Source organism: Canis lupus, chromosome 31 (assembly GCF_048164855.1).
Source record: "Canis lupus baileyi chromosome 31, mCanLup2.hap1, whole genome shotgun sequence".
Taxonomy (NCBI): domain Eukaryota; kingdom Metazoa; phylum Chordata; class Mammalia; order Carnivora; family Canidae; genus Canis; species Canis lupus.
Window position 1 is genome coordinate 36234362 of NC_132868.1, and position 24948 is coordinate 36259309.

Below are 24948 nucleotides of genomic sequence, written 5' to 3' on the forward strand. Positions count from 1 at the left end.
GTCCTTCCTGGCAGCGCCCCCCCCCCCCCCGCCCTCGGCAGCGCGCCCAGGCCCGGCCCCGGACCACGTTCCACGTGTTTAAACGCCCACGAGTTGTAGGCGTCCAGCGAACACTCTTTTTCTTTTTAGATTTTATTTATTTATTCACGAGAGACACACAGACAGAGGCAGAGAGACACGGGCAGAGGGAGAAGCAGGCTCCAGGCGGGGAGCCCGATGCGGGACTCGATCCCGGGACCCCGGGGTCCCGCCCTGAGCCGCAGGCAGACGCTCCGCGGCTGAGCACCAGGCGTCCCAAGCACTTTCTGAACAAATACAACATCGTAGCACGTTGTTGGAAAAAAGGAAGGCGATGCAACAGGCCTGCGCTACCTGCACCCGGGCTATCTGCAGATTTTGGTACCAAGGCGGCGTCCTAGCGGCCCTGCCGCCCCGCACCCCCGCCCCGCGGCAGCTCCGGGGGTCTCCCCGGACGGGGGCGGCCCCCGCGGACCGCGCGCTCGCTCGCTCGCTCCCGCCCCCCCCGGCAGGCGGCGCCGTGCAGCAGGCCTCCCGCCGGGGTCGCGACGGGGCGTGCGCGTCCACGGCCGCCGGGCTCGGGCGCCCGCACTTCCTGGTCCGAGCCGGCCCGGCCGCCGCGGGGTCGCCGCGGGGTCCCCGGGGCCGCGCCCGCCGCTGCCGCTCCTCCTCCGGGGAGCGCTCGGGGCGGAGCCGGCGGGCGCGCGGGGCTCCCCCTCCCGGCGGCCACCTGGGGCCGCGCGCAGCAGGTGTCGGGGCGGCCGCCCGGGGCGCCGGGGACGCGGAGCGCGAGCCGGGAGCCGCGACGCGCGGGGTGAGTGCGGGGGCCGGCGGTTCGCGGCTGCGCGCGGGCCCGGGGCGGGGGGCACCGGCACCGGCCCCGCGCCGCCCGCCCCTGGCCCGCGGGACCCCGTGCGCGTCGGCGAGGGCGAGCGAATTTCTCTTCCAGGGCTTCGGACGCTGGCGTTTCTCCGGCACCGACGGGATCGCGGGGCGGGGGGGGCGCTGGCGGAGAGCTGAGACACCCCCCGGAGCTGAGCCCCCCCAGCTGAGCCTCCGACCCCCGAGCTGAGCACCCCCCAGCTGAGCCCCCCAGCTGAGCTCCCCCCGGAGCTGAGCTCCCTCAGCTGAGCCTCCGACCCCCGAGCTGAGCACTCCCCAGCTGAGCCCCCCAGCTGAGACACCCCCCGGAGCTGAGCCCCCCAGCTGAGCCTCCGACCCCCGAGCTGAGCACCCCCCAGCTGAGCTCCCCCCGGAGCTGAGCTCCCTCAGCTGAGCCTCCGACCCCGGAGCTGAGCACTCCCCAGCTGAGCCCCCCAGCTGAGCTCCCCCAACTGAGCCACCCCCGAGCTGAGCCCCCCCACCGGAGCCAAGCCCCCCCCCGGAGCTGAGCTCCCCCGGAGCTGAGCCCCCCCAGCTGAGCCCTTCCCCGACCTGAGCTCCCCCAAGCTGAACCCCCCGAACTGAGCCCCCCCAGCTGAGCCCCCCCGGAGCTGAGCCCCCCCAGCTGAGCCCCCCCAGCTGAGCCCCCCCGGAGCTGAGCCCCCCCAGCTGAGCCCTCCCCCGACCTGAGCTCCCCCCAGCTGAACCCCCCGAACTGAGCCGCCCCCCCGAGCTGAGCCCCCCCCCCGAGCTGAGCCCCCCCCGGAGCTGAGCTCCCCCAGCTGAGCCCTCTCCCCAGCTGAGCCCCCCCTCCCCGGAGCTGAGCCCCCTCCCCCGCTGAGCCCGGGCTTGCGGGTTAGCACGGGGCCTTCGCGGCGGCGGTCTGTGCGGGGTTTGGGGTCCGGGGATGGAAGCGGGGGGGCCCCCCCGGGCTGGCCAGACACTCGCGCCCCGTGTTTCCGGTGGACGTGGGTTCCAAACAGTATAAAATAGGGGATGTCTCGGAAATGGTGTGTGTCCTGCCCGTGCTCCCGGCACCGGGGCGGGGCGGGGGGGCTGGGTCGGTACAGGGACGCGCGCTGGGGGCCCTCGGCGTCGGGACCGGGACCCCGGGGCGCTGGCGCCGGGCCCGGGCTTCGGGGGTCCCCGCCTCCCGGCGGCCGCCCCTGGGCCTGCGCCCCGCCACTCGTGGGCCGAGGCTCCGCTTTCTCACCTGGGCGGGTGGCCCCGGCAGGTGGCGGCGGGCGAGGCCGGTGGACGCAGGTGGAGGCGGGTGCGGCCGAGCGCCAGCGGCCGGGAGGGGACCTGCGGGTGTCAGCCCCGGTGATGCGGCGCTGCAGGGCGCCAGCTTGGTTAGGTCCTGACTTGAAGGGAGGAAAGTCCATGAAAAATTGAGCCGATAAAAGGGGATTGGGCCGGCTAGTTGGTCGTCTGAAGGATATTAGGTTTGCTTAGCTATTTTTGGTACCGGTGTTACGGTTTTGTTTTGTTGTTGGTTTTAAGAAACCTTTATCTTTTGGAAATACATACTGAAGTTGAAATATAGGGGCAGGATTTGCTTCCAAATAATCCAGTTTGGGGAGAGGGCTGCAGGGGCAAAAGTGAGCGATGAGCTCCGAGGACGGGGGCTGTGAGTTATTGGTTGAAGCGGGATGAAGGCTGGGCTGTGGAATTCCTTACACAAGTGTCTCTGCTTTGGTATGTTTAGCATTTTCCTTTAAAAGTAACATCACCACTTTTTTTGTTGTTGTTTTGTTTTGTTTTGTTTTGCAGAAGGTAGAGTTGGAAGGCACTGCTAGTGTTTCTGGATTCAAGGCCTTGTGCACACCCTCACTCTTTGTAAATCGGGTGTAAAGTCTTTTTTTCTTTTTTCCCTCCTGCGGTGCTGCTGCTGCTTTTTTTTTTTTTTTTTTTTCCTTTTCTTTTTTTTTTTTTTTTTTTATTTTTGCTACGAAGGCACCGGGTGTTGCTGAGCATGACTGAGCTGAGGGGATCAAGTTGATGCAGGTGGATGCTGGGTCAGCTTTTTTTTATACAAAGGGTATTAGTAAGCTGGGAATTGAGTTGTGTCCCAACAGACAGGTTGTGTAAAATGTGTTAGCAAATTTTTAGAACTGCCCAAATCCTTTCTAAGTTATGCTCATCAAAAAACAGAACTTAGAGGGACGCCTGGGTGGCTCAGTGGTTGAGTATCTGCCTTTGGCTCAGGTAGTGATCCTGGGGTCCCGGGATCGAGTCTGGCATGGGGTTCCCTGCAGGGAGCCTGCTTCTCCCTCTGCCTCTGTCCCTGCCTGTGTCTGTCATGAATAAATAAATAAAAACATTTAAAAAAAAAAGCAGGTCAGAGTAGTAAACATACAACTTACCCATTTAAGTTTTGTGTATACTTCTGGAAACATGGTATACATAAATAAAAAGTGTATATTATAAAAACAAATCATGGGGTGAATGGAGATGTACTTATTGCCTGAAAGAAATCTTATATTTGTATTGCCCTTTTCACCGTGTTTGCCTCCGGCATCAAGACGTGTAAATATTTAGTGAAATATTGACTCCTAAAACATTCTGCACTGTTCTTTTTGCTTTCCAAGAACCTTGCTTTGAAGAAGAGGGACGTGGGAAGTAATATCTGTATATTTATCCAACTTGCTCATTTTTTTCACTGTAGATTCATCATACAATTCCTACTCATCCTGTCATGCTTGATTAGTAATTTGGAAATGTGATTGCATAAAGGGGCCATTCAAGTTTGGGGTAGGGGGAGGCATAAGATAAACCTACATTTCTTAGTAGCTGCAGTGGAATTGATTTTAATGCCTCTTTGCTTTTTTCTTTTTTTTTTTTCCTTAAAGATTTTATTTAATCATGAGAGATATATAGAGAGAGGCAGAGACACAGGCAGAGGGAGAAGCAGACTCCTCCTGGTGAGCCTGATGCAAGATCCCAGAAACTGGGATCACGCCCTGAGCCGAAGGCAGATGCTCAAACACTGAGCCACCCAGGCGTCCCTGATGCCTCTTTGCTTTTAAGAGAAAAACTAAGTAAATGATACTGTAATTGTTGAAAGTCAAAGTGCTAGGTTGGCCCATCAGCCCAGCCCTGGCTGGGATGGTTAGTCTAAAAGGAGTTGTAAAGATGCTTTAAGTCAGTTGAGGAAATGCCAAAGCATGTCCCAGTTTGGTCACAGGGTGTGGGGAAATGAGAGAACTGACAAAAATCCTTTTTCAGTTGGAAAATGTCATAGCGAATTCTCGATGATACTTAAGTGTAGTTGTTTGGCCTGTGGCTCCGGGTTTTTGTGTGGGTAAGAGAAAGATGCAGCTGGTAAGTGACTTTATGTTCTACCTCAGTTCTCTAAGAGGAGAGCATGGAGAGAGAAAACAAACCTGCTGGGCCTCTAAGTGACCAGGCGGTGACCTAATGTTTCCTGGCCTCTGTGAGGGTGGGGGGACTGGACCCTGGGGAGTTGATTGCTGAGAATCACCACAACCGCGATTCCATCTTCTCCCCGCATCGCGCTATGGAAGGGGTAGAAACACTTTAGGAAAGCAAATTAGTGCATCCTGGGCCTCGAAATGGGAGGAAAGGGTGTTGGCGTTCAGGTCGATCATACTTCTCTAATTTGTAAGCACCTGCTTCCATCTGCACCACTTCATCCCATCCGGTGCGCTTAGAGCAGCAGGGCTGGAGGGTTATTCTTGTTTGTAACAGAGGAGAACCATGACATCTAAAGAAGCTGAGAGTTGGCCAAGTTGGTTTTTTGGGGGTTTTTTGTTTATTTATTTTTTTTAAGAGCTATGGGGGAAGGAAATTTGACATTTAGGAAGAGTTCATGGTCGTCTTCACACACACACACACACACACACACATTTTGAAGCCTCACAAATTTCTCAGTGTTGGGTATTATCAGCCCATCTTGCAGACGGACGTGGAGGTACGGGAGGTTGGGTAATAGTTCACTTGAGGCCTTGCAGGTAGTCGGAGGTGAGCCGGGATCAGACTCAAATCTGTTGGATCGCGGTGACTCCACGGTTCTCCAGCCTCCGTGCTGAGCTGGGCACACCCAAGAGCGGGTGAGTCAGTCCGGGCAAGCTGTCTTCTGACCTCTGTCATCTGCCTTGGGTACAGACTGGGGGCAGGGGCCGTATTCACCCAGCAGATGTTTCCTCAGGCCAGCCGAGGGTTCACACTGAACCAGTGTTGAAAACTGGGAGATTCAGCGAGTCTGTGCCGGGGGATTCCCACAGGCGTTCCTGGAGCAGAGGAGTGCTCCCTGGTTCCCGCCGTGTCCGCTCCTCCCTGAAGTGGCCGCCACCCTCGGGGTCCGGCCCCAGCACCCTGGCGTTGTCGTCTTCTCCTGCAGTCAGCAGTCTTTCTGGGTATCCGTCTGTCCAAAAAGGGATAAACAAAAACAGGTCGAGAGGCTCTCGTCCCACGCACAGTGGGGAAATGCACATGTTCACCTGCGGGAATGAAGAGTCCTGCTTTCTCTGCAGGGTTTCCGTGTCAGAAGAACACCAGGTGTGTCATCCTTTCCCCACACTCTGCCTGCTGTGCCTGTCGCACAGAGCTCTAGTGTCCCACCCCTGCTGTACAACACGACCGGGTGCCGCGTGGTGGGCAAGCCACGGTGGAGAAGAGCAATGTCCCCGATACCCCAACCATGAACTCTCTGTGAGTGGGGAATATGGGTCTTGTGCACCTTGGGAGTCCCCAGGAGGCCCCATGGGGATGGGGCACCAAGAAGCCCTCTGTCTCTAAACAGCCTGGGACGCACCTGGATCCCTGAGCTGGTGCACTGGCTCGCCGTAGCTGCCCAGGGTGCTGAGGACCTGCGGGGGTGCTCCCCACCCTGCGTCCGTGTGCACCTGTCTGCAGCCGGCGAAGGTCTGCTGCTGCTCCCACCGCCTAGGCGCCGCCCAGTCTGAGCGCTCTGCAGAATGAGGAATGAGAGGTGCCCACGGCCCAGCCCTTTCGAAATTTCTGTGATACAGGTTGAAGGACGGCCTAATCCTCATCTTGAACCTTTGAGCTAAGGGTCACAGAGTAGATGTCCTCGCCCCTGTGTTTATCAGGAGTTTTATTACAGTTGAAGCTTCTGTGTTGATCTTTATGGCCTTCCCCCCAAGTCTGAGTATTCATAGATCTCGGGGGTGGGGGTGTCAGAAAGGAAGAGAAGAGACCCCAAGTGGAACCTCGAGGAGTAGTTTTGAGGAAGTGTCGGGTGGTCATGAGGCCTTTGTCACTGTCCGTGTAGCATGTACCTACCTCTGGGTGGGAGGAGAGAACAAAGCAGGGCTGCAAGCCGAACGCCTTGTTTAGTTGAAAGACACGCATTTAGAGACTCAGGTATTTGGGAAATGCTAGAAGAGCCAGTTGATTGGATCCCTTAACAGAACTCAGATCCCAGCTTACAGGTGCGTGCTCCCTCAGAGGCGCTTCTTAGTCCCTGGTTCAGCGGACAGGTGGCGAGGGAAGGCGGGCTGATTGGTTAAGGGCCACACCTGACAGGTGAGGCGGAGCCATCCTGCCTGTGCGCTGTCACCAGGTCGCTGGATTTATTTCTGGTTCTTCTGCTTCCTGTGTGTCCTTCACCTTTTTTTTTTTTTTAACCACTCTGAGCCTCAGTTTTCTCCTATGTAAAACAGAGGTAATAATCCTCGCCATCCTGTAGGGCTGTGCGGGTCCCCTGGCCCGTCCTGCGTTATGGGGTAAGGATCCACCTTGTGTTGGCTGTCGCTGCCGTTGCTAGAGCCCTGCCCCTTTCACCTTTGCCCGTATTTGCAAGATTTTCCCCCAGAGCTGTTTGCAGCTCTGACCGCTCTGTTCTTGAGCAGCCCCGTGGCCTTAGAGAAACGTTCTCCACGACAAGTGCTGTAGCGGGGTGTTTGGTGCAGCGACAGCTTTGGAATCGGTGAAGCGGGAGGCCCGGGCTCCTGGCCCTGAACCCCCAGCTTTGGCCCTGTTGTTGGGGGACTAGACTCTACCCTGACCCGGGGCAAGGGATGGAATCTCCTGGCGTGTGGATGCGGACGGCATCCCGCGGTGGAAGCACGGGCGATGTCAGCACGGGATGGGGGGACCGGGAGGCCTCTGGGGGGCTGGTGGCAGACCAGGACTGTGCAGCCCCGTGTCCAGCTTTGCCCCGTGCCAGCGGCGAAGCCATGGGGCAGGTTCGCTGGCGGGTTTACCCTTCACCCCGGAGAAGCGACGAAGCTGCTGCCAACTCCTGCACCGGTCGTGCAGCGGCCGCGAGTGGTCTGGTGGGATCACGGGCCGTGGTGCAGCTTTCCTCGCATTCGTCTCTGCGGCCCCTTGTTGCCTATCGGGGAGGTACGACAGCAAAGCGAGGATCGGGCCAGAAACGAGCCCAGAAGTGGGAACATAGCAGTGGGCGTTATTTATTTATTTATTTATTTATTTATTTATTTATTTATTTATTTATTTATTTATTTATTCATATTTTTTATTGGAGTCTGATTTGCCAACATACAGCATAACAGCGACGCCGTTATTAGGGAAGGTCAAGGTGAGCGCGTATCCTTAGGCCCTTGAGGAGCCCGACGCCGGGAGGGAAAGGGAGACACTGGTGGTTAGGGTGGCCCCAGGAAGCAGAAAGCACCCGCTGTGTCCAGGGAGGCCGAGCGGAGGAGCAGCCGGGCGCCTCGAGCCATCCGAGGCAGAGGTGGCCCCTGTTGTCAGCTGGGGGTCAGGGAGGAGGGTGGTGGGCTGTCGGCCGCCCCCAGCCCCCCCGAATCCAGCCTCGTAGCTTCAGTACGGGGTGCAGCCTGCGCTCTAAGCCTGCCGTCTTTCTCCTTCTCCCACTTCTCTCCCCTCCAACCAGCCAGGGTTTCCAGCGGGCTCTCTTACAGCCGCACCCCGCAGCCTGCTCCGGGGCACCAGCCCTGGGACGGCTCCTCTCCACTGCCTCCTCCACCTGCCACGGGTACCCTTGCATCTGTTTTTTTTGTTTGTTTGTTTTTGATAAAGAGAGACACACAGAGAGACGCAGAGACACAGGCAGAGGGAGAAGCAGGCTCCACACTGGGAGCCCGATGCAGGACTCGATCCCGGGACCCCGGGGTCAGAACCTGAGCCAAAGGCAGACGCTCAGCCAGTGAGCCCCCCAAGTGCCCCGCATCTGTTTATCCTAATCACATTTGAGCTCCTTCCTTTCCATTTTATCCCGGAAGGGTGAAAGGAAAAAAAATCCCCCCACTCTTCAAGGATCCAAAGACATGAGCAGTTTGGCATATTTCTTGCCAGTTTTGTTGCATTTTGCTTTTTTTAAAAAAAATTTTAGGGATCCCTGGGTGGCACAGCGGTTTGGCGCCTGCCTTTGGCCCAGGGCGCAATCCTGGAGACCCGGGATCGAATCCCACGTCGGGCTCCCGGTGCATGGAGCCTGCTTCTTCCTCTGCCTGTGTCTCTGCCTCTCTCTCTCTCTCTGTGACTATCATAAATAAATAAAAATTAAAAAAAAAATTTAACTTGGAGGCGCCTGGGTGGCTCAGTCCTTTAAACGTCTGCCTTCGGCTCAGGTCAGGATCCTGGAGTCCCGGGACCCAGCCCGGCGTTTGGCAGGTTCCCTGCTCAGCGAGGAGTCTGCTTCTCCCTTGCCTGGTGCTTGCTCTCTCACTCTCTCTCAAGTAAATAAAATCTTTAAAAAATAATAACAATTTTAATATTTTATAAACTTATAATTCATTTTACATTAGCATCTTAACAAAGTTCTCATACTGTGATTAAACTTTAAAATTTATTGCATTTTTTCCTATCATTACAAATATGTGTAGTAATTACATGCTATTTCAGCCCTTTTTTAAGCCATTCTTTTAATAGTAGAGAACTAGGTGGTTGCTTAGTTCTTGCTATTGTAAATCATTCTAAGTTGCACGTATGTAAACCTTTGATTCTGTGATATAATAGGAAATAAATACACTTGGTTGTCATCCCTGGTTCTGGTACAGAGCTCCTGGCCAGAGGAGTGTCTTGTTATTCAGAATAAGCCTCTTTGGATTATTCAGGAGTTTATGCTAATGAGGTGACCCTTGCAGGATGGGGGCTGCTTGCCGGAGGAGCCTACACTGTGATTAGAGGGGTGGGGTGGAGCTTTCAGCCCCTCTCTCCCCCCAACTGAGGGGCTGCAGATTGACTTAATCATTAATGGCCAATTATTTAATCAGTCCTGCCTGTGCCATGGGGTTTGGAGAGCTCCGGGTTCGTGAACACATCAAGGTGCTTGGAGGGTGAAGCTCTGCGCCCTCTCCTCCTACTTCACACCCCCCCCCCGCCCCTGCTCTGCTTGGTTGTTCCTGAATCATAGCCTTTATGATGAACCAGTCATAGTAAAGTGCTGCCCTGCGTTCTGATAAACTGGTAAGCCTGAGGAGGGCATCGTGGGAAGCCCCAATTTTCAGCTTGATAGAAATGGAAGTGACAGTCTGGACTTGTGGCTGGCCTCTGGAGTGGGAAGCAGCCTTCTTGTGGGGCTGAGCCCTTCCCCTGTGGGGTCTGCGCTCACTCTGGGCAGAGGCAGAACTGCTTGGTGTGGAAAACCTCACATTCGGTGTTAGAAGTGCTGTTGAGCAGAGACCATGTTTTTACCTTTTGATTCCATCACATTATATTTGGGATGGACTCCTGTAAGAATAATCACCAAGTCCCAGGCTTTGAATAGTAGGAAGTTTTTTTTTTTTGTTTTTTTTTTTTTATTTATTTATGATAGTCACAGAGAGAGAGAGAGAGAGAGGCAGAGACAAAGGCAGAGGGAGAAGCAGGCTCCATGCCCCGGGAGCCCGACGTGGGATTTGATCCCGGGTCTCCAGGATCGCGCCCTGGGCCAAAGGCAGGCGCCAAACCGCTGCGCCACCCAGGGATCCCGGAAGTTTTCTTTCTGATTATAAAAGCAATACATTTTCGTTGCAAAGGATCTGGTGACCATAGTGGGGGTGTAAGAAGTAAATGCACCCATCCTGTGACCAGCCAGAAAGTCACCGTTAGTGCAGCTTGGCTGTCCCGCAGGATGTGTACATCCCCAGCTTTGCTTCTCCGTGTGTGGCCTGTGTGGACCGGCCGCCTGGGTGTCACCTGGGAGCCAGAAATCCAGAATCTCAGGCCACGCCAGACATCGAATCAGAATCCTTTATTTAGTTAGTTAAGATCTTATTTATTTACTCGTGAGAGACACAGAGGCAGAGACACAGGCAGAGGGAGAAGCAGGCCTCATGCAGGGAGCCCAACGTGGGACTCGATCCCAGGACCCTGGGGTCATGACCCGAGCCAAGGGCAGACAGTCAACCACTGAGCCACCAGGCACCCCCAGAATCCACTTTTTAACAAGACGCACATTCAGGTCTGTAAGGCCCCAGCCTTCCTCGTCAGGGGCCTGGCGCGGATCACCCCGGCCCTCTGTGGCCACACGCGTTTTCCCTTCCCAGCCGGTCCTGGGGTCGCACTCCAGGTGAGGACGAGAGCTCATTCCCCGCAGTAGCGTGATTCTGGGGTCACAGGATCTTGGGGAAACGGGGGGAAGTCCGCCGATGCCCCCCGAGAAGCCCTGCGCTGCCCTTTAACCTTATGCTGTCAGCATTTTCCGACACTCTTCCTGCAAAGCTTGTCTTTCAAGGCAGCGGATGGTGTGACCTTCATAACTCGTTTGACCACTTCGCTGTCGTGGGGCATCTCAGTTTGGATTCTTTGGGGCGGGGGGGGGGGGGGGGGCGGTGCAGGAGAATGTTCCCTGGGCCCTGGGAGTCTGTAGCAAAGGCGCTGCTCTGCTAACCTCCTGGAGTGCAGGTTTGGGATCAAGGGCCCCAAACATCATAAACACCCTTGAAAATGTGCCAGGAGCATAGGACGTACCCCGGCCTCCTGGGCCCCGGCCCACGCGGCGTGGACAGGCTCTGGGGAGCAGGGGTCGTGCCTCATTCATCCTCACGGCTCCAGGCCTGGCTTAGAGCAGACTCCACGGTAGAGACTCCTCGGACGGGCCGGGGGAGTGGAAGAGAAGCTACTGGAAGGGGGGTGGCTTCCTGTGGTGCTGGCGTCCCTTCCCCCTGGCCCGAGGCCTGAGTTGAGGAGCCACTGTCCAGGCAGCCCCTTCGGGGCCATCTCCGGGGTGGGGGGGGCTGGATGCACCTGTAGCTCCGGGAGGCCCCAGACGGCGCCCCGTCTACTAGTTCTGAACCTGCTGACTGGGCTGGCGGCGGCCTTGGCTCTGCTTCCTGAGGCTGGGACGGTGAGGGGGCCGGACACCGTCTCTTCCCGTGACCAGACGAGGAGGCTCACGGGAAGCAAACAGGATTCTCTGAAAGGTGCACTTGAGTCCCACCTAAAGGGGAAGTGAACCCTCAGTATTGTATTTTTAATTGAGTTTCCGTTTGAACTTAGATGCCTAGAGAATATTTTGAGCCCCCCATAAATATTTTTGGAGCGAAGGAGCCAGTGAACGTACAAAGAATACATGAGTCTGATTCTGTTCCGTAACACACGTAAGTTGAATATATGTGTTTGACATGATACAGTTAAAACATTTAAAAATGAGTATTAAATCATTAGCCACTCATCAACCGCTTGACATGTTACAATTTCCAAATAGACATGTACCGTGCCTTCTGGAAATAAGTGTGATTGATTGATTGATTGATTCAGAGTTTGCCGAGCAATAAGGTTTGCATGGAATTTCGGAGGGCATTTTTAATCATTTGAAAATCCATCCAGGTGCATACAGTAAAATGCACGGATCTTAATTTTTTGTAAAGCTTTGATCCGTGTGTATGCACCCAGACAAACAACATCCTTGTCAAGGTACAGAACATTTTAGGGCGCTCAGTTGGTTAAACATTCAATTCTTGATTTCAGCTCGGGTCATGATCTCGGGGTCCTGGGGTAGAGCCCAGCACTCAGCAGGGAGTCTGCTTGAGGATTCCCTTTCTTTCCCTCTACACGGCCCTGCAGCTCGTGCTCTTTCTCTAAAAAAAAAAAAAAAAAAAAAAAAAAAAAGGATATAGAACATTTTCATGCTCCAGAAAGCTCTCTTTGCCCCTTCGCAGTCTCCCTACCCCAAAGGCAATTGCTGTCCTGATTTCTAGCACCATAGCACCATAAGTGAGCTTTGCCTGTTCTTGAACTTCGTATAAATGAACATGTAATATGCAGTATGTTCTTTTATAATGGACTACAGTATACAATAGAACAAAACTGGCTTCTTGTCAACATGTTTTGGAGATTCATTCGTGTCATGTGTTTCAGTAGCTCGGTTTTTTATTAATAACTAATACTCCATTTTTTAATATACCACAATTTATCTCTTCTCTTTTGGAAGACCATTGGGGTTGTTTCCAGTTTGAGGCTATTATGATGAATAAAGCTGTTATAAGCATTCTCGTACAAGTTTGAAAAAAAAGTTTTATTGAGGTGTAATTTACATGCCCTAAAATCCATCCATCATAAATGTATAGTTTTATTTTTATAGACTTTTACACCCATCACCACGTTCCAATTTCTGTCCTCCCCACCCCCCCAAATTTCCTCATGTCAGCTTACAGCCAAGACAGCCATTAATCTACTCGCTGTCTTTTGCCTTTTCTGGATATTTCCTACAAATGGAATCCTAGACTATACAGTTTTTTGTGTCTAGCTTCCTTCACTTAACATAATAGTTTTGAGGTTCATCCACATTGCCACTTGTATCCGCAGCTTGTCCCTTTGTATTGTTGAATAGTATTTAATTTTACAGAGGTACTGTATTTTGTTTATTCATTTACCAGTTGATGGACATTTTAATTGTTTCTAGTTGTTTGGCCCTTTTGGATCATTTACAGGTATTTGTGTGGACCTTTGTTTTTATTTTTCTTGGGGAAATTCTTAGGAGTGTGATTACTGGATCATACAGTAAGTTTATATTTAACCTTTTAAGAACCTGACGAACTTTTCCCAGGAGTGGCTGTACAATGTTAGAGTCTGACCAACAATATAAGAGGGTTTTTGGTTTCCCTATGTTCTTGCGAACATTTGATATTCTTTCGATTATAGCTGTTCAAGTGAATGTGTGGTGATGTCTCTCTGCAGTTTTAATTTACATTTCTCTAATGACTGATGATGTTGAGCACCATTCTGTGGACATCTTCTTTGGCAAAAAGTTTAGTTAAATCTGCTCGTTTTTAAAATTGGGTTCTCACTGTTATCTTAGGTTCAAAATATTTTAAATCTTTAAATTATAAAGGGGCACCTGGGTGGCTCAGTGGTTGAGTATCTGCCTTTGCCTCAGGTCATGATCCCAGGGTCCTAGGATCAAGTCCGGCATTGGGCTCCCTGCATGGAGCCTGCTTCTCCCTCTGCCTATGTCTCTGCCTCTCTCCCTGTGTCTCTCATGAATAAATAAATAAAATCTTTAAAATATTTAATGAAAATAATCAGATTTTTAAAAAATTATTTTAAAAAGTCTTTTTATCAGATATATGATTTGAAGATATTTTCTCTGAGTCTATGACTTACCTTATTTTTCTAATGGTGCCTTTTAAAGAAAAAGTTTTAGATTTTGATGAAGTCTAAGCTACCCAGGTTTTTTTTTTTATGGTTTGTGCTTTTAATTAATATGTAAGGAATATTTCCTAATCTACAGGCTTTTTTTTTTTTAGTAGACTTTATCTTTTAGAGCAATTTTAGATTCACAGCAAACTTGAGCAGAAGGTACAATTTCCTGAAGAGATTCCCCATACACGCCCTACCTGCACACATGCACAGCCTCCCCTGTTATCAGCAATCTCTACCAGGGTGCTATATTTGTTGCAGTTGTTGAAACTACATTAATACATTCATAATTACCCCAAATCTGCAGTATACACTGCAGTTCACTCTTGGCAGTCTATAGTCTATGGGTTTGGACAAGTCCACAGACATGTATTCACAGTTATAAGACAAAGTGATACTAAAAATCCTCCGTGCACCCCCTGTTCTTTCCTCCCTCCCCTCTATCTCCTGGCAACCACTGATCTTTTTACCATCTCCCTAATTTTGCCTTTTACAGAATGTCATTCACTTGGAATCATAGAATGTGTAGCCTTTGTAGGTTGGCTTCTTTCACTCAGTAATATGCATTTAAGTTTCCTCCCTGTCTTTTTGCGGCTTAATAGCATTTTTCTTTTTAAAGCACTGAATAATAGTTTATCCAGGGACATCTTGGTTGCTTCCACATTTTGGCAATTAGAAGTAAAGCTGTTCTAAACGCTTGTGAGCAGCCTTTTGTGTGGACATGAGTTTTCAACCCCTATGGGTAAATAAATACCAAGGACGACTTTTGCAGGATCGTATGGTAAGAACAGACACTGAGCTGTTTAGGGGCACTGGGCTGGCTCAGTTGGTGGAGCATGTGACTCTTGACCTCTGGGTTGAGTTTGAGCCCCATAGTGGGTTTAATGACTTAAAAATACAATAAAAAAAATGTCTAGTTTGGGCAGCCTGGGTGGCTCAGCGGTTTAGCGCCGCCTTCAGCCCAGGGCGTGATCCTGGGGACTCGGGATCAAGTCCCACATCAGGCTCCCTGCATGGAGCCTGCTTCTCCCTCGGCCTGTGTCTCTGCCTCTCTCTCTCTCTCTCTGTCGCTCATGAATAAATAAATAAAATATTTTAAAAAAATGTCTAGTTTTGTAAAATACTGCCAAACTGTCTTCCAAAGTAGCTGCGCCATTTTGCATTCCCACTAGCAGCGTTTCTGTTGCTCCACATCCTCACCAGCACATGATGTTGTCATACAACTTCTTTGGCGGACATACAAGTTTCTCCTGAGTAAATACCTGAGAGTGGAAGTATGGAATCATAGGATAGGTATATGTTTAAGCGCAGCGCTGTTTTCCAAGGGATTTCACCATTTTATACTCCTGCATCTTTTCCAGTACTTGGTATTAGTCATTTTAATTCTAGCCATTCTGATAGGTGAAATTGTATGTTATTGTGTTTCTAATTAGCTTTTTCCCAATGACTAATGATATTGAGCACCTTTTCACTTCCTATTGATCATTTGTACATTTTTCTTTTCAAGTATTTTGCACATTTTTTGTCTTTTTATTCTTGATATATACATATATATATATTAATGATATATATATATATTAATGTAGTCTGGTAGTCTGAGCACAAGTGCTTTGTTAGATAGACATATTGTGAATATTTTCCCCAGCGCGTTTCTTGCCTTTTTGTTTTCTTATGAGAAGAGTTAATTTTATTGAGTATCAATTTTTTTCTTTTATGGTTGGTGCTTTTGTATTTTGCTTAAGAATTCTTTCCCACCCCAGAATTGCAAGGATATTCTCCTTTGTTTTCCTTCTAGAGGGTTTAGTCTTAGCTTTTATGCTTAAACTTGTGATCCATCCTGAATTAACTTGTGTGTATGGTATGAAGTGGGATTGAGGTCCCTTTGTTTTTCTCACAGATTTATCCAGTTGGTCCAGCACCATTTATTGAAAACACTTCTTTTCTTCCATTGAATTGCCTTTGGTATTTTCTTGTAAATCTAATGGGCCTTTGGAGCCCTCTAATTTGTTCCGTTTGTTCTTAAGTCAGTACCACACTGTCTTTGGTTCTGTAGTTAATAGGTCTGGAAATCAGGCATTGTAAATCTTTCAACTTTGTTCCTTTTTCAAAATTTTTTATTCTTCCAGTCCTTTGTATTTGCTTATACATTTTCGAATCACCTTGGTTGATTTTTCTACCAAAAAAGCATAATTGGATTTTGTCAGGACTACATTGAATCTGTCAATCTGGGAGCATTGCTATCTTAATACTTCTCTTTCTGTTCATGGACATGGTATATTTTGCCATTTATTTAGGTCTTCAGTTTCTCTCAGCAGTATTTTATAGTTTTTAAATTTGATGTTTTGATCATATTTTAAAAGTTATGTTTCTATGTATCTGTTTTTGAGTTTTTTGTAAATGGTATTTTTATATTTAAAATTTTTGAATATGTATGTGTGTATATATGTAATTTTTAAAATTGATCTGAAACCTTAATTAATATATTAATTCAAGTAAGTTTTTGGTTGATGCCTTAGCATTTTCTATATATTTGAATAATACAAGGGTTAGAGGTGCTGGCCTCCCCTCACAGTCCAAAATCCACAGTAAACTTTTGATTCCCTGAAACTTAACTACTGTTGACCAGAAACCTTACCAATAACATAAAAAGTTACTGCATATTTTATAGATGTATTATATACTGTATTCTCACAATAAAGTAAGCTAGAGAAAAGAAAATGTTAAGAAAATCATAAAAGAAAATACATTTACAGTGCTGTACTGTATTTATTGATACCATAAGTTGATGTTGCTTGCTCACAAGATGAATATTTGTCTGTCAGTACCTACATCAGTTATTGTCTTATATGGTATAAATACTGTGGCTGTTACATATATAGCTAACACTAGATGTTAAAAATGGAAAATAATGTGAAAAAGAAATTCATGTTTATTTACCAGTATAATGATTCATGCGTTGATAACAAAGAAGCAACGATATGATTGCTTTTGGTAGCTTAGCCTGTACACTAATGAATGAATCATTATAATATTTTTGTGGCAGGGGCACCTAGGTGGCTCATTTGGTTAAGTGTCTGACTCTTGGTTTTGGCTCAGGACATGATCTCAGGGTCATGAGATCAAGCCCTGTGTCAGGCTCCGTGCTCAGCATGGAGTCTGCCTGAGATTCCTTCCCCTTCCCTTTCTGTCCCCTACCCCAAATCACACACACTCTCTCTCTTTCTCTCAAATAAATAAAATCTTCAAAATTTTTATGGCATATACTATTACAGTCATATTTGTAATGCAGTGTTGGAAACATTGTTAAATTTTTTAAAAACCCCTTACCTGTGATGATAGGCTGATACATAGTTTCTCCAATTAGGAGAGAGGGGAGCATACTGTGTGGTAGTGTTAATCTTTGAAAACAGAGTTATTAAAACAGAGAATTAACACATTATTAACGTTACATTAAATATCACTCAGCTTGTGCCTGTGTAGGAGACGTCATCTTCTTCCACTCAAGCTTGTGCATGATGGTTTACATGGTGAATACTTAGGTGATGATGTTGATGATGACGCAAAAATGTGTCTTGTGGTTCTTGCCATACAGTTATTAGACTTTCGCACAAAGATGCTCACACACACACACACACACACACAAACAGATAAGCTTATTAACTGTACAGCATGATGATTATTTACTGCTCGTTAAGTGCAAGGGGACCATTATAAAGGTCTTCATCCTCCTCATCTTTGCGCTGAGTAGGCCGAGGAGGGTGGCAAAGGTAGAGGACGTGGAAGGAGAGTCAGGAGGCAGACGCACTTGGCGTAACTTTACGGATATGCATTATGATTTCTGTCTGATATTTTTGCTCTTTCATTTCTCTAAAAAAATGTGCCTATAGGGTACCAATCCTCCTCCTACCATTTGCTTTAGCTTCTCTGCTGGTATTAGAAAAGAGTCCATATCGTAAGAGTAAACAGCAACCTTAAATAAGCAGAACCCGTATTGCCTGCAGGTTGGCAGATGCAGTTTGGTTTCTGGTGCTGCTGCTTCCACATATTCTTATGATCTTGGCCCAGGTTTGGAGGTACTCAAGTCATTTCCTGTTAATTCCTCTAGTGTGGTGTCCATTAGCTCTTGAATTTCTTAAAAACTCGTGTCTTGAAACCCTTTCCCTCCACCTTCATTTTATTTACTTATTTACTTTTGCTGCATTCACAGTCTCTTTCGTGATTTCTCTGATTGGCTCCGTTGTGAGTCCTGTGAAGTCATGCACTACATCTGGACACCGTTTTCTCCAGCAGGACTTTGTTTCAGGTTTGATGGCATTTGCAGTGGCACAGTACTTCCAGGCTTTGCTGATGATCTCTCCACCAGGGTTCTCTTCCGTAGCATTGGCAATCCTTTCCATAGAGTGCCATGTGTAACGGGCCCTGGAGGTCCCTTGATCCCCTGATGTAGAGGCTGAATTGGAGGCATTGTGTCTGGAGGCAAGCAGGTCAATTTAATGCCTTGGCTTGAACCACTGGGGTTCCGGGGTTTGTAATAGGGGTCCTTTCGTGTTACTCAGGGTTTATGGTATTGCACTAAACATGATGAAAAATACTCAGGAACTAGGAGAAATCATTTTTTACTGCGATATGCATTTTACCAGAGAGGCAAGGTGCTATGCGGAGATGATTAAGTCAGCATCACGTGGCGTTTTAAGTAGATGCTCCTAGCACCTGAGCCGACTGCAAATAGGAGGTGGCTAGGTGATTGTTACAGTAGTACAGTATATACAACAGTTAATTTAATGCAGTTATGATTTCATACTGCATCTCTCACGCCTGTTTACATTTCTCTTGACTGTAAATGGTGCCTTGGGCAGCCTGTAAGTATTTGTGTAAGTTTTGATTACGTTTACATTTTTATAATAAATTTGTGTGTATTTCATGGTAGTAAATGTTAAAACAGACTAGTATGTCTACACATATTTTATGCACTCGTGGCATACCTTTTTGTTAATTTTTTCCATATTTCTAAGCTACACAGTTCATGTCTGAGTTTTTTTCAAACTGTCACAGATCTCCAAAAAATTTTCCCATAAGTTTATTGAAAAAATCTACATGTAAATGGGGCTGCACCGCAGAACCCCTTATTGTTCAAGGGTCAACTGTATATATGCATCACCTACAAATAGTTTTACTTTCCCTTTCTAATCTCTGCTCTTTTTTTCCCCCCTTGCCTTACCGAACTGGCTAGGATATCCTAAAATGGTGGATTGAAGTGATCAGAGCAGATATCCTTGCCTTGTTCCCAGTTTTAAGGGGAAAGTAAGTGGTCAGTCTTTCACAGTTAAGTAGATGATAGATGTTCTTTCTCAAGTTGAGGAAATTTCCCACAACTCTAACTTTGCTGAGAGGGCTGAGAGGTGTTTTTTGTTTTTTGTTTTTTTTTTATCATGACTGGATTTTGAATTTTGTCAAAAGCTTTTTCTGCATCTCTCAATATTATCATATGATTTGTTTTCCTTTATTCTGCTAATGTAAATAGGTTTCTTTTTCATAGGGACTTTCTCCTCAAAGTAAGGAAAAATTATTAGGAAAAAAACTATTGCTCAATTTTAATGCTTGAACATCTTAGTATCATTCATGGAATGTAGGTTCAGGAGCATGATTTAGACACTTGGCATCTCATAACCTCCATAAAATATAAACTAAAAAGCACCGTATATGTATTTAGGTAGAATTATTTGTCTTAAGGGATACACCTGCCCAAAAAAACTTGTTTTAATCTCTGAAATTTCCACCTTTAGTGTTGACACTTTAAAAAAAAACAACAATCAATCCAAGGAGATGTGTATGTTCTATTTTCTGAACCCTGAGGGAGTGGAAACAAATTAGGCAAGTGTTTATGGTCTTAGAGTAAGCTGGTGCGGGACTTGGGTGCCACTGTGGTTGGTTGGTGAGGCTATCCCAGATTGGGAGATGTTGAGGACAGGCTTCCCTCAGGTAACTGGCTTGGTTCACTTTCTCAGCAATAACAAACAGCCATGGTTTTAGAAGCCATAGAAAACTGAACTTGAGCAGTGTCATCATCTCTGTAGTTGTTGAGTCATCCCAGGAGCTGTATTCAGTAGTGGGGGACCTCTGAGTAAGGTCTCAGGAATTACTGAGTATGTATTTCTGATTGGTACTTCCTAGGTCATTGTATGATCACTTTCCCTTTGCTTAAGAGCAAGGCTAAAGTTGACGATAATCAGTGACAACCAGGAAGCAGTCTGTAGTTCAAATGTGCTTTGATGACAAAACCTCTTGTATGAGTGTGTTTGCTAAGCAGTCATCCTATCTGTATTTGGACGTTTCTGGTGGTGGTGCAAACACAAGTTCCCAAACGAATATATCCTCCTTTCCAACAACTCTAATCCTTATGACCCTTGGACTGTTGCTGTTTTGAATAGCTTTCCCGGGTTTGTTAATTATTTCAGGCATATTGCTACTTATTGATATCTTAAAATTTTGTAGCAAAAAGATAATAACTAATACAAGGTATAGAACTCCTTTTTCCCTAATTCTGAACATTGTACTTATATTATCAGTTCCCAACAAGGTGATGCAGAGGTAAATAAATGTGTAGAATTTGCAGTAAATAAGAAGACACAGTCATATTGTGAGGGAAGAATATGTTAAAATATACATCACCAGAATATTAACTTCTGTTTAAGCAAACTTAGGGCTTTGGGTAAAAATTAATGGTAGCTGTATGGAAAACTGAATCATATCTGTATAACCTAATTTTTTCAAGAACATTGGAAGGATCTGGAGGAAGCAGTGCACATATATCTTGACTTTCTCATACTGTTGATTTAATTATGAGAAATGTAATCATCAACAATCCAGGGAAACATAGTTTAGCTCAGATGATACCACGATTAGATGGTGGGACCGTCATACAGAGACATCATAAAGGGTATGATGCTGGTGTGGATAGCTTTTATCAGTTAACCTTCCAGAGGTCAGGCTGGGACCCAGTTTTATTTCATCAGTTTTTGATCCATGATTAGTGACGCACTGTGTATATCTTTATTTGTATGCTAGAAATACTGGAAACAAGTCAAAATAATCTGGATAAATTGGGTGCTTAAAAACTGGACAAAGTCAAATGAAGGTCAATTAATTTTATAAGTAGAAAGTTCAGATTGCTAAATGATTGGCTTTGTCCCTGTTCCTGGCAGAAAAACCCCCTGGGCCAGGATGAATCACAAGGTGGTTGAGCCATCAACAACTATAATACGAGTATATGCAGAGTACCACACTTCATAAGTCTGTGCTCCGGTTCAGAATATTTATATGAGGCTGGCAGCAGGCAAAAGGTATAGTGAAGGCTTCTAGTGAATGAAAATTGTGTAATAGAAGTAGGGACATATTCAGCAGGAGGGGAAAGATAATGAGTAAGAACCAGTTAGACATATATTGTATTAAGTACAGTGGGCTAAAATGCTGTACAGATAGGCCAAAAATGCAACGGCTCAAATCTAGTACAAGTTTCTTTGTTGTAGGTGGATATTTCAGGTCATTGGGTGGCTCACAGTTGTAGGTGGGTATTTCAGGTCATTGGGTGGCTGTGCATATTCAGGGGCCCAGCTGATGGTAGCTCTGCTGCCTTCACCATGTGTGTGTGTTTTTTTTTTTTTTTTTTTGAGTTGTTCTGGTTGTCCACAGGAAGGTGAGCTCAGCCCTGAAGGGGGTAATAGTACATCTGCTTACATCCCTTTGGCTAGAAATCACCTTTGCATCCATACCCAACTACAAAGGAGTTTCCATAGCTGGGAAATACAGGTCAGCTCTGGGCTTCAGAAAAAGAAGGGGACATAGATTTTGAGAGCCACTGGCAATTTCTGCCAAACTATAGCTAAATTGACAGCAGATTTCTCATCAGCAATAGAATTTAGAACACAAGAGACTAATATTTCAATTTAGAATTCAATATTAGTTAAGCCATCATTCGAGATTGAAGATCAGCTAGGGAAAAGATATCAAAGTATCCCACAGGCACACTGAGGCAACAATTACATCTCTGCAACTGACTCTGAAAACATCCTGAAGATTGGCAGAACCAATCTAGTCAGAGATAGAAGGCCACATTGAAAGGAGTTGGATAAGTAGAAATGCAGTCTAGAACCAAACTCCCCACTGTGACTCACTACAAACAGGAAGCATGGAAGAGCAAGGGGCACTGGGCACCCTAGGCCTGGAAACCCACTCTGGGAAAATAAGTCCCTTTAACATCTGGCTTTGAAAATCAGCCCAGGCTTAACTTTGGGAGAGTCCGCGGGTGCCCAGAAACCCAAGTCCTTGCCCTTCTAGAGCCAGCACACTAAATAACTTTCTGGAGACACAGCATAGAAGCTGCAGTTTGAAAAGCCCCTGGGGTATACATGAAGGAGATTTATTGATTAGTCTTAGGTGCTGCAGGGACAGGAATCTGCAGATTTCTCCTGCAATGGAAGCGCTGGGATGCCATTTTTCTTACCCTCCCTTAGCCCAGACAGCCAGACACTTGCAGGAGCCAGTTCAAACATTCTCCATCTACCTTGCTAACACTGTGTGCTCTGGTCCAGAGTTCCCTGCAGACTCATCCCTCCCAGCCCACCTGCCTCTGCAGGTACCACTCCAAGGGGATTCGTGTCCTAGGGAGGCAAAGGAAATAATCCCACACACTTGCATACCCTGAGTTCCTGCAGGCAAACCTCTTAGGTAGCGGCTGGGGGAGCAAGCCCTTCCCTGCAGTGTGCCTGCAGCTATGGCAGCAGTTAATTGCAGATAGTTAGGCTGAGTGCCAGCCCCGCCCACCCAATGAGCCCACCACAGCTGCAGCTGGGCCTCTCAACAGCACAGGCAGTAAACTCTGCTCAGTGCATCCACAGTAGGTGAAGCAGGTCATTGCAGCCAGGTGGGCTAAAGGCCAGCGCCATCCACTAGCATGCCCAGCCAGTGCAGGAGGACTGATGCGACCCACACAGGGAATACCCCTGGAGAACTGGTATTGTGGCCAGCAGGGATTATGCCATAGGGAACCACAGAACCTTTTCTACACAAGGCCACTACTTTCAAGACTAGGAGACAGCTGACCTACCTAATACATAGAAACAAATACAGAGTTAGACAAAATGAAGAAAAAAAGGAATATGTCCCAAATGAAAGAACAAGACAAAAATCACAGAAAGAGAGCTAAATGAAATGGAGACAAATAAGCAATATACCTGATGCAGAGTTTAAATTAATGGTCATGAAGATACTCACTGGCCTTGGGGGAAAGAATGGATGAATGAACTCTGAGAACTTCAACAAAGAGATAGAAAATATAAAAAAGAACCAGTCAGAGATGAAGAATACAATAACTGAATAAAAACCACTCTAGAAGTAATCAGCAGGAAATTAAAAGGATTTGGAAGAATGGATCAGAAATCTGGAAGAAGGGTAATGGAAAACAACCAAGCTGAATGGCCAAAACAAAAAAAGGAAAATAAAATACAAGAATAGATTAAGGGAACTCTGTGACATCATCACGCATAATAACATTCACTTTCCATGGATCCCAGAAGGAGAAGAGAGAAGGGAGCAAAAAACATATTTGAAAAAATATTAGCTGAAAATCTCTCTAATCTGGGGAAGGAAAAAGATATCCAGGTTCAAGAAGGACAGAAATCCGCTAACAAGATGAACCCAAGAAGGGGCACACCAAAACACACAATAATAAAAAATGGCAAAAAGTAGTGATAAAGATCATCTTAAAAACAAGAGAAAATAGTTATACACAGGGAAACACCGTAAGGCTGTCAGCTCAGTTTTCAGCAGAAACTGTGGGCGAGAAAGGAGTGGCATGATATGCTCAACATGCTGAATGGAAAAAACTACAACATAGAATACTCTCCACCAAGGTTGTCATTCAGAGTTGAAGGAGAGAGTTTCCCAAACAAAAGTTAAAGGAGTTCATCACCAGTAAACCAGCCTTACAAGAAATGTTAAACAGAATTCTTTAAGTGGGAAGAAAGGGCCATAAAGAAAAGAAAATTATGAAAGGAAAAAATTTCACAGGTAAAAGCCAACGTCTAGTAAAGGTAGTAGATTCACCACTAATAAAAAGCCAGGGGAGGTCAAAATGACAACAACAAAAAATCGTAAAATCAGTTGTATCTAACAAAATTAGTCAAAGGATACACAAAATGAAAAGATGTAAAATATGACCTACATAAAATGTGGAGGAGGGAATGGAAGCTTAATGCTTTTGGAATATGTTTGAATAGGATGCCTGGGTGGCTCAGCGGTTGAGCGTCTGCCTTTGGCTCAGGTTGTGATCCTGGGATCCGGGATTGAGTCCCACATTGGGGTCCCTGCGGGGAGCCTGCTTCCTCTGCCTGTGTCTCTGCCTCTCTCTCTCTCTCTCTCTCTGCATCTCTCATGAATAAATCTTTTTTAAAAAATGTGTTTGAATTTAAATGACCATTAATTTAATATAGACTGTTACACAGGATGCTAAAAATAACCCAATGGCAATCACAATCAAAAACCTCTAACAGATATACAAAAAATAAAGAGAAAGGAATCCAAACATAACACTCAAGAAAGCCACCAAATCACAAGAAGGGAACAGAGAAGAACTAGAAAAAGAACCAGAAAACCGTGAACAAGATAGAAATAAGTATGTACCTATCAACAATTACTTTAAATGTACTAAATGCTCCCACAAAAAGATGTAACTGAATGGATTAAAAAACAGCATCCATCTATATACTGCCTGCAAGAGACTCATTTCAGACCTAAATACACATACAGACTGAAAATGAAGAGATGGTAATAGATATTCTCTATGGAAGCAAAGCAAAACAAAACAAAGAAAACTGAAGGCATAATTTAGAGAAAATAGATTTTAAAACAAAGACTATAGCAAGAGACAGGGGCATTAGTTAATGATAAAGGTATCAATCCAACAATAGGACATAACAATTGTAAAGATCTATACACCCAACATAGGGGCACCCAAATACATGAAGCAAATATTTATTGGCATAAAGGGAGAAATTGAGAGTAATAAATAGTAGGAGACTTTAACACCCCCACTTACATCAATGAATAGATCATCCAAACTGAAAATCAACAAGGAAGCAATGGCTTTGAAAGGCCAGGGGAGGTCAAAGGTGGACTTAATAGATCTATAAAGAACATTCTGTCAAAAATACGCAGCAGAATACACATTCTTTTCAAGTGCACATGGAATAGTCCCCAGGACAGATTACATGTTAGGTCACAAAACAAGTCTGAATAAATTTAAGAAGATCCAAATCATGTCAAGCATCTTTTCTGACCACAATAGTATGAAACTAGAAGTCACAAGAAAAAATCTAGAAAAACCACAAACAAATAAAGGCTAAAATATACTAAACAACCAGTGGGTCAACGAAGAAATCAACAAAATAAAAAATACATGGCGACAAATAAATGAAAACACAATGATCTAAAAATCTTTAGGACACAAAAGCAGTTCTG

General features: G+C 46.6%; 1 protein-coding gene across 4 annotated transcripts in view; it reads left to right on the plus strand.

Annotated features, from left to right (window-relative positions):
* Positions 1-715: 715 nt before the first annotated feature.
* The window catches only part of GPR160 (G protein-coupled receptor 160), a 46498-nt gene continuing 22265 nt past the window's right edge, over positions 716-24948 (plus strand). The window contains exon 1 of one of the 4 annotated variants that reach the window (XM_072808037.1): positions 716-832. The gene's annotated coding sequence lies outside the window, so the exon portion shown is untranslated. Of the gene's footprint in view, positions 833-9222; positions 9280-10853; positions 10873-11292; positions 11394-24948 lie in introns of those variants that run through there. The other 3 variants (XM_072808038.1, XM_072808040.1, XM_072808039.1) reach the window with 3 other exon arrangements.